General features: G+C 35.8%; 2 pseudogenes; one reads left to right on the top strand and one right to left on the bottom strand.

The window, feature by feature from the left end:
• Positions 1-954: 954 nt before the first annotated feature.
• Positions 955-1893, top strand: LOC148122868 (olfactory receptor 4P4-like; annotated as a pseudogene).
• Positions 1894-6016: 4123 nt separating this feature from the next.
• The window catches only part of LOC148122866 (olfactory receptor 5L1-like), a 52963-nt pseudogene continuing 49080 nt past the window's right edge, over positions 6017-9899 (bottom strand).

Raw genomic sequence — 9899 nt, 5'->3', positions numbered from 1 at the left:
ACCTTGGGTTGGCATTCATCAAGGAATGTTGTCTTTAAGACCATTAAATCCTTTCCTTCTCAAATTGGCTTTTGGCTGTGTTTTATCAAAGCAACACAAAAATAAGCTAGAACAAAGGGTCAATTAGAAAATTTGAGTAACTTGTATGGTTAAGTAAAATGTAGCTGAATTGTACTATTAAGACTTGGGTAGATGCTAAAGTACAAACAAAAGTTACTATTTTCTCAACATGTAGGATGTAGTTACATAGTTGACTCTTTTAAATATAGAATTCTTTTTTTCTTGCATTGATATTTCTTCAGTAAGTCAAAAATAGTCCTTTATTATACAAATACAAATTCCTAAATACAGCAGTTCAAATTACTGAGACTAGAAACAGATTTTTCAGTTAGGTGAAAAAAGAAACCCTGTATAACTATGCGGTGATTCCAAATACACAAGCCCATTATTCACATATATTTGTATATAGAGTGTGTGACTCAACATATTTTCTTTGTGGCAGTACTCAAGTATTATACTTCATGAATTTACATGTAAATGTGTTCACATTTAATCATTTGTTTCTGTATCTCTTCTTAAAAATGAATAGAAAAATGTAAACTGGACTGGGATTCTACAGAAGTAGCTATTCTATAGTTCATTGGTGGTATCCTATCCATTTTGTTTGACAATGCATCACTATAGAATCACAATACAAATATGTTTTATTCTACAACATTAATATTCATCTGAAATATGTAAGACTATTAAACAGCTATTCCTGTTTTCAAGATGTTACAAAAAAAACACCATTGGAAATTTTTCTTAAATAAAGATGAAAATTTAACATTGTTCAAACTCTGAATATTTTTTAATCTAATCTGCTCCCTGAAAGGGGACAATTTGCAGCGTTGTGCTAAATGTATTTCACACATGTTTAAATTTATTTCAGATTAATACAGACATTTGTGGATCATGGACTATAGGACTAATATCACAGAATTTGTTTTTTCTAGGACTTTCTCAGACAAAGGAAATACAAGCTCTTCGTTTTGTCTTATTTTTACTTTGTTACATTGCAATTTTATTCGGGAACCTACTTATCATGATTTCTGTCACATGTAGTCACCTTATTAATCAACCCATGTATTTCTTTCTGAGTTACCTCTCATTTTCAGATTTGTGTTACACTTCCACTGTGACGCCCAAACTGATCATAAACTTAGTAGCAATAAGAAAGTCAATTTCCTAAAATGGCTGCATGACACAGTTCTTCACCATGCACTTCTTTGGGGGCATTGAGGTCTTTATCCTCACGGGAATGGCCTACGATCGTTATGTGACCATTTGCAAACCCCTGCATTACACTATCATTATGAGCAGGCAAAGATGCAATGCAATGATTGCCGCTTCCTGTGCTGGGAGATTTCTGCATTCCTTGGTCAGTTTCTCCTGGCAGTGTTCTTACCTTACTGTGGCCCAAATGAAACAGATCACTACTTCTGTGATGTTTACCCTCTGCTCAATCTGGCTTGTGCTGACACCAGAAATATTGGTTTCTTGTTATTGCTAACTCTGGCCTGATGGGCTTAGTGACTTTTGTGATCTTGTTGATATCATATGCTGTGATCATATATACTGTCAGGTCTTACTCTGCAGAGAATCGTCGCAAAGCCGTTTCCATTTGCAGTTCCCACGTTACTGTAGTTGTCCTTTTCTTTGCTACTCTACTCTTTATTTACATTCAACCAGCAACGACATTACCAGAAAACAAAGTATTTGCTCTCTTTTACACTTTCATTGCCCCCATGCTCAACCCCCTGATTTACACACTCAGAAACAATGAGATGAAGAATGCCATCATGAGATTGTCACCATATCACAGAGAACAAGGGAAATAGACTGAAATCATAACTGTTTTCCACCATGACACAGTTTCTGGAAAGTACATCTAACTTAAAGCATCAAATGGCAAAAAACCTTTTGATGTTATGTAGCGATATGTATATCAATAGTATATATATTGCATGCTACTGATAGGTATGGGGCTGTTTGTAAGCGAATATTAAATCAGTTAATCTAAATCTTGAGATTTACCCTTAGATTCTATAACGTGGTCCTCCCTCTTAAATGTTGAAATAGAACTTAGTTAAGGAATTGAACATTTAAATTCATTACCTTCTAACCTTGGATTATGAAATAACTTGTAGTGCTTTTTCAAAAGAGATGTTTGCTTTATTAATTACTGATGTTACTAATACTTAATATTTTCTTTTAAGAATTGCAAATAATAGCATCTTCCTCATTTTCCTTTTGTTTTTCCATACCTCAAGGTAAATGAAAGTCCTCCAGTTCACTTCTGTATTCTAAAATTTTGTGTGTTTTAATTATCTTCCTTCCCATACCGTCATGTTACCCAGTCCTTTTTAAGAATGCTATGCTGCTTTTTGGAATGGATTTCTAAGTGAATATGAGCAAATAATGCTCACTGTAATTTGATAAAACATTCTCTATATGATTTCTCTACATAAACTCTTGAAGTACTTTTTTGCCATAAGAAATTTAAGTCAATAGTTTTATTCTTTGAGAATTTTGGATTAACACTAGAAATGAGCAGGAAGCAATAATTCCTGTATGCAAGATATTCCACACATACACATACACAGCCCCTTCATAATGGTTTATTTTATGATATAATATGTATTTGAGTTCTTTAAATGTTTTCATACATTTTTTCTTCTCATCATGAAGTAATCTTCCCCACATGTTCCATGTAATTAAACAGCATTGTGGTAAATTTTAGTGTAAGACAGTTAAAATCCTGTCAGTACAACCATGACACCACAGTATAATTCTCTTTTTCTAAAGGACAATCCCTTCTTCTTTGTGGTATTTCACTCATTGCAACAAGAAATGTCTTTGAGTAATATCCAATCAATAATAATCTACATAAAAGCATTAGGTATTATAGGGGCAGAGATATGCAAATGATTTTATTATGTGGCTCCTTTGATTTTTATGGGAAGTGTTCTTATAGCAGGGGTTATAATCATATAATATATGATATTAATATATGATTAATATATATGATTAATGTTTAAGTTTTCCACAATGAACAATAAGTTTTTCCTGCAGTGACATTTGAAGTTTCCAGGAAGAAGATGGGGCCCCATAACAACTCCACCTGGTTGATATGACATCATGATACTGATAGCGCTACTACAAGACCTGTTTTGAGTACCAGCTGCACAAGACGATTCCAACATGGTTAGCTGAAATGATGCACATCTTGTACAACATTCTGGCCAGTCCTCCACAAAATACTCAGAGACTATTTGCAATTTTAATAGACATTGATCTTGAAATTTAACCATCATTTTGCTTTCACAGGATCCCCCAGAAAGAACGTCGCCCCCATGACAGCTGGAAGTAATTCTAGAGAACGACGTCCCCTCTCCCAGTAAAGTTTGTCCTTGGGTTTAGGGACATCATTTAGAGGTTGGTTATAATTAGTATAGGGTTGAGGGTTGGGGGAGGAATTTTATAGGCGCAGGAATCCTAAAAAAAAAAAAAAGAGGGATAATTGGATTATGGGATAATAGCTTTGTACTTGTGAGTTATTGCTTTTAGACAAATATATTGGTATTGATTCTTATATATTGATACAAACTTAAATTATGTTGACTATTTTAGGCATGCATGCTTCTACCTCTGTTTAAAACATTTTTATGTATTGACATATATATATTGTATTGATATATGTATATTTTACCATATTGTATTGTACACTTCTACCTCTGATTAAGATACTTATATATTGTTTATGTATTGATATATATATTTACCATATTGCAATGTATACTTGCACATTGTTTATACTTGGAGGTCATATTGTCCCCATTTATTGCACAGTTGTTTACTATTTCAGTCTTTAAGTTAGATAGATATTGAGAATAATATAGATCAATAGTCATCTAAGTTTGTCATTTATAATTAGACTAATCAGGTTCTTTAGATACATAGACATTATATTCAATATAGATAGATAATCTTCAACCTCTTCAAAGAGCTGTAGAAAATGGCCTTTAATCTAACTCAGAGATCTGTGGTAGGGAGACACAATCGCTCCTGGCAACACTGATCTATTCCCGAGAGAATGTTGAGCACCAAAGACACTCCATCTGGAGCCTTTCTTCTTGGCAGAACTGGCCTTTGGGTAAAGAAATGCCCATACCTCAACTACTGACAGAGTTACAGAGTATCCGTAAATGGATAAAACAGGACTGTCATATCCTGCCAAGACAGGATAAGATAGTTTTGAAAAGTTCCTTGCCTTTGAAAATGGTATGTCAGTTATGTTAGGCCTTAGCCAAAGTTGGTTGCTTCAACGCTGCAAACATGATTTTGGGTGTTTGCCCAGGTAGCCAGTTGTCTATGTGATTTGTTACATGTTCTGGAAGTTTGATTGTACTTCCTAATTACTCAGGTAACATTATTTCCCTTCTCAGATCTTTGATGGGATTGAAGATTATATAAACGTAGTTACTTTCTTTTCATGACGTGGCCAAGTTATTTCTTATACAAGACTTAAGCTAGTTAGAATAGGATATTTGTATTTATTGTATATAATTGTGTAGGTTTGTACTTACTGTATATAATTTCGTAGTAGGCTTAGAACTCTCTTACTTAAACAAAAGGGGGAGGTGTTGTGGGAGTAACTTCCGCTGCCTCAACCAATAGTCGCTGAAATACTAGCCCACAGTGCAGCGGGGAGCGACTTCCGCTCCGTCAGCCAATAGCTGCTGAAATACCAGCCCACTGGGGCGTGGTATATTTCTCTTTTAAAAAGAGAAGCATATCCGGACCAGGCCCTCTTGGTTCTGGCTCTTGGTTCCGGTGCTTGCTCCTGGCTCCTGCTCCCGGCTCCCGCGACTAGGCTCCCTTCCTGACGGTTTATGGTGTATGTAAGTTTTACCCCCCAAAATAAATAACCCCTTAAAGCATAACTGGTGTGGGATTCAACAAGCCGGCCCTCATGTTACAAGGGGTAATTAATAAACCATCAGCACAAGTTTTTGGCATTCTGAATTACTACTTCCTATTTTATTTTCATTAGTGGTTCACATTTCTGCATTGGTAAACCCAACTATTAACCCAAGATCTAATTTATTCCACATTATATTGTATTGATATCTCAGACCCACAACTGATTTCTGAATACTAGAAGATGAGGTGTAAGAGCATATGCTGTCAAAACTTAAAAATTTAGTTTTAAGTCTGGAACATAGCCCCAGCCCCTGGCATTCATCTTAGCCCACTGGCATGAGAGTTGTATTGGTCTGGACTCCAAATCCCAAGACCTAAGAGGGGTCAGGACCACTCCCACAGGATATTTAAGTGGGTTCCCAGAAGAGAAACACGTGGTTCTGGGTTTGCATGTGCTCCCTGCTTTCCTGTCTCCCAACCATGTACTCAGCCACCAGAGAGACATATTTAATAAAAAATGGGCATTTTAATTTGGTTTATCTGACCTAACTGGATTTCTTTGAGGCAGAGGATCTGCTCGTCTTAAAACTTTTTCCTAACACATAGCATTGATCAATAAATTTCAATTGTTTTACAACCAGAAAAAAAAGATGTAATTTAATAGAAGCCTTGTCATAGGTATGGTTTCTATTGCTGTGAATAAACACTATGACAACAGCAACTCTTGTAAATGAAAATATTTAATTGAGGTGACTTACAGTCCAGAGGTTTAATCCATTACCACCATGGTGGCTTGGAGGCAGACATTGTGCTGGTTACATTTTTCAGCCAATAGGAAATCAACTGTGGCACTGGGAGGAGCTGAGAATTGGAAAACTACAGTGATATATTTCCTCCAACAACCTACTCCAGTGAAGCCACAACTCCTAATAGTACCACCCTCTTTGGGCATTATTTTCTTTCAAACCACCATAGACCACAAAGCTCAGTAATCTTTGGAAATATTAAATATAAATCATTGAAAATTATAGTATCAGTTGCTTGGTTTGGTTCATATTTTCATTGCAAGTAACTCTGCTGATTTCAGTTCTGTAGTCCAAAAAATTGATATTTTAATAGTCTTTTAGTTATTAAATAAAACATGTTTTATTGGACATATTCATTCTCCTAAAGATAGTGAAATAGATAACATGCACAACATAGTTTCTATTTAATTTACACCTATAATTTTCTATTATAAAGCCACACACCTAATAAACAAATTAATTGTATACGTCCTTTAAAATTATAGACCAACGCCAAACTTTTCTCATTACGTTTTTCATCTCTGTGTTTCTCAGTGTTTATTAAGGGATTGAACATAGGAGCAATGATGGTATAAAACAGAGCAAATATTTTATTTTCAGGGAAAGTGGTAGGAGGTCTAAGATAGGAAAAGATTGCTGGCCCAAAGAGTAAAACTATCACAGTGACATGAGATGCACATGTAGCCAGTGCTTTGCATCTTCCTTCTGCTGAGTGAGTTCTTAAAGTGAGTAAAATAATGACATAAGAAACAAATAGAACCATAAAGGTCACTAAAGTGATGATACCTGAGTTGGCCAGAATAAGGACACCGATGATGTATGTGTCAGTACAAGCAACTTTAAGCAGAGAAAAATATCACAGAAGTAGTGGTCAATTTGATTGGGTCCACAAAAGGGCAATAAAAATAGCAATAGGAAACGGGGAAATGAGTGGGCTGCTCCACCCACCCAAGTTGCTAACATTAGAAGGTGGCATTTTGTCCTGTTCATTATGACCATGTAGTGAAGAGGCCTGCAGATGGCCACATAGCGGTAAAAAGGCCATGACTGTTAGAATTAAGACTTCAATCATGGCAAAGAAGTGCATTGCAAAGACTTGCAGCACGGACAAGGCTCAATTGCGCATGTGCAGGCAAAGGGCGCTCAGTCCCACATGGCAATACCAAATATGGACTTGATTACCTCCAAGCTGCAGGACCACCTGTGCCACCTTGTAATGGCGATTTCTCTGGGTGGCTCCTAACAAAGAAATGTAAAGCATCCTTAGTTGTTAGGAAAATCAAATCAAAATGATCCTTACATGGCATCTTATATTTGTCAGAATGGCTAAGATAAAAAAGACAAGTGACAACTTTGCTGTGGTGAATGTGGAGCAAAGTGAATATTCCTCCGTTGATGGTGGAAGTGCAAGTTTATATAGCCACTTTGAAAATCAATATGGTGGTTTCTCAGAAAAGAAGAAAACAATCTACCACAAGAACAAGCTATACCACTCTTGGGCAGATAACCAAAAAGGTGGTCAATCATACCACAAGGACACTTGCTCAGCTATGTGTACATACGCTTTATTTGAAATCGTCTGAATGTGGAAATATAGATGTATCTCAATCAGGGGAAGGATAAGAAAAGACACTAAATTTATGTATTGGAGTCATAGTCAGCTGTTAAAAACAATTAAATCATTTAATTTGAAAGCAAATGGATGGACTTAGAAAAGACAATCATTCTGAATGAGATAACTCATATCTAGAAAGACAAAAATTGTATGTACTCACTTATTGCTATAGAAATTCTTACTGCCAGTAGCTTTAAAGTTACTGACCCATTGAGTGTGGCCTCTTACACTATTAAGGCTGATATAAAGCACACATCCAGCTGTGGGATTCAGTTGCTGTTCTCCCTTACATCAGAAAGTTGTGATTTGTGAGTCTGCCCCTAAATAAATAACTTTTTTTTTAATCTCAATTCTGAGCTAGTGTGGGACTTCATTTAAAGCATTCTTCTTCAACTGGCACCTCATGCTTATTTGGACTCCACGCCTACCTGGTGGACGGCCTGAGGACCTAACCGGTCCACAACCCAGAAGGTCTCCCAACCCTGCCTGCCTGGCTTGCTTTTACCTAAGCAGTTGTTTGTACAACCACTGTCACAGCAATGTTAACTGCATGAGGTGCCTTGAAAATTTCCCAAGCACATGTATGTCCCCCCACACCAACTGCCATGTTTCTTGTCGCTGGCATTTCTTGTGCAGTTTCCAGTTTCTGCTCACTGCCCATGAGTTCTGGGTTTCTTGTTTTGAGTATGTAATTGATTTAATTGCTTTTTATTTGTCAAGAAAAGCATATTTCTCAGTATTTAGTCAGTACCAAGTCAGGAAACTAATGCAGCTCAGGACCCTCTGTGTCGGGACCAGTTACATCATTGCAGTTTCAACTCTGCAATCAAAACATCTGCTGGACAATAAAGATAATTACACCTAAAACAATTTACTGGATCTCATAACAAGTAATTAATAAATCAATATGGCAGACTACATTAACATTGCAACTTTTAGTAACTTTTTGCTAATACTATGGATTGTATTTTGTAAGGCTTATATGTTTATGGTGATAATCCCTTTATTGGATATTGGGATTCAGTTTTTTTCTTCATGTTATATCCTTAAGAAAGAATGTGGCACTTTTAGAAATGATACAGTCTCGGCTGGGTAATAATGAACGGCTAGTATGCAGGATTAATACCATTGAAAATCAAAAGTTAGCTGAAAAATTAATACTATTGAAGAGGGTAACATTAATTTAACAGAAAAAATTGAATCCACTAGTGGGTGCTAAGTAGAAGTTTTACCCCTACTGACTAGCATTCATGGTATTCACGGTATTGAAGATATTCTGCATGGTATTGGAAAATAAAGAAAATCATCAATGTCACCTGTATGTTTATCTTGTGGGGGTTTAATTGTGGGAAGTAGAGATCTTTTTCTCTTATTTTTTGTTCTATTCTTTGCTTATTTTTATCTTATTTATTGTATTTTTAAGTTTAGATTCATTTTTGTTTTCTAGTGAGAGAAAGGGTGTGAATATGGGTGAGTAGCGAGGTGGGTAGGGTCTGGGAGGAGTTTAAAAATATCAGCAAGATTAAAATCATGTAAAAAACTGACACTGTCATAGGTCATGGCCCTATGGGAAAGTTTGCTTGTATCTTTCTGCTTAAAGAACATAGCAATAAAATGACTCCTAAACATATACTGCGATCCCCATAGGTCAAAGAATGGTTTTGCCCTCAACAGAGATGCTTCTTCTTGATGTGGATGGGAATAAACACAGAGATCCAACACTGGGTGATATAAGGTCTCTGAGACTTTGGACCACTAAGAACTGAATATAATGTCATCATCAAACTCTTCCCCTGAGTGTTCAAAGAGTTACAAAGAAAAGGTAAAAGGATTCACTGATTCAGATATAGTAGATGACTCCAAGGAAGCAGTGTCCTCCAGATAAAAGAGAACTGATGTACACCATGAACTCATAGAGACTGTGGTAACATTCACAGAACTTGCTCAATTTAAGTCTGCCAGCACTGAGAGAGGGAAGGGGACAGATGGTGCCAACCCTAAGGAAGAATCTATTTGCAATTGATATCTATCAGCAAAGAAAAAAATATGTTTCCTTTAATAGAGTCTCCTTGTCTATCTCAACCATACTCCAATGCAGATTCTTATCCCATGAATAGTTGTCCTTTACATAAGAAATTTGCTAGTATTTTTGTGGATATTTTGCTCCATTTTTGCAAGGTTTTTATTATTGTTGCTTTGTTTGTTGATGGTGAAGGTTTTATCTTATCTTTTGCTTGTTTGTTTGGTGGTTGTTTTGTAGATTTTTATTTCATGCATATATTATAATGTATATTTTATTATATATATATAGATACATTGGTTTTATGCTTTTGATTATTTTATATATAATATATGAGACAGAGAAGAGAAATGAAGAGAAGAGAAGAGAAGAGAAGAGAAGAGAAGAGAAGAGAAGAGAGAGAAAGTTGAATGAGAGAGATGGAGATATTTGGGAGAAATCGGGGGAGAGGAAAACATAATCAAAATAGGTTATGTAAAAAAATTTTCAATAA

This window comes from Myodes glareolus, chromosome 2 (assembly GCF_982192425.1).
Source record: "Myodes glareolus chromosome 2, mMyoGla1.1, whole genome shotgun sequence".
In the NCBI taxonomy this organism is placed as follows: domain Eukaryota; kingdom Metazoa; phylum Chordata; class Mammalia; order Rodentia; family Cricetidae; genus Myodes; species Myodes glareolus.
The sequence above is the reverse complement of the archived record's forward strand: the minus strand, read 5'-3'. Positions and strand labels throughout refer to the sequence as shown.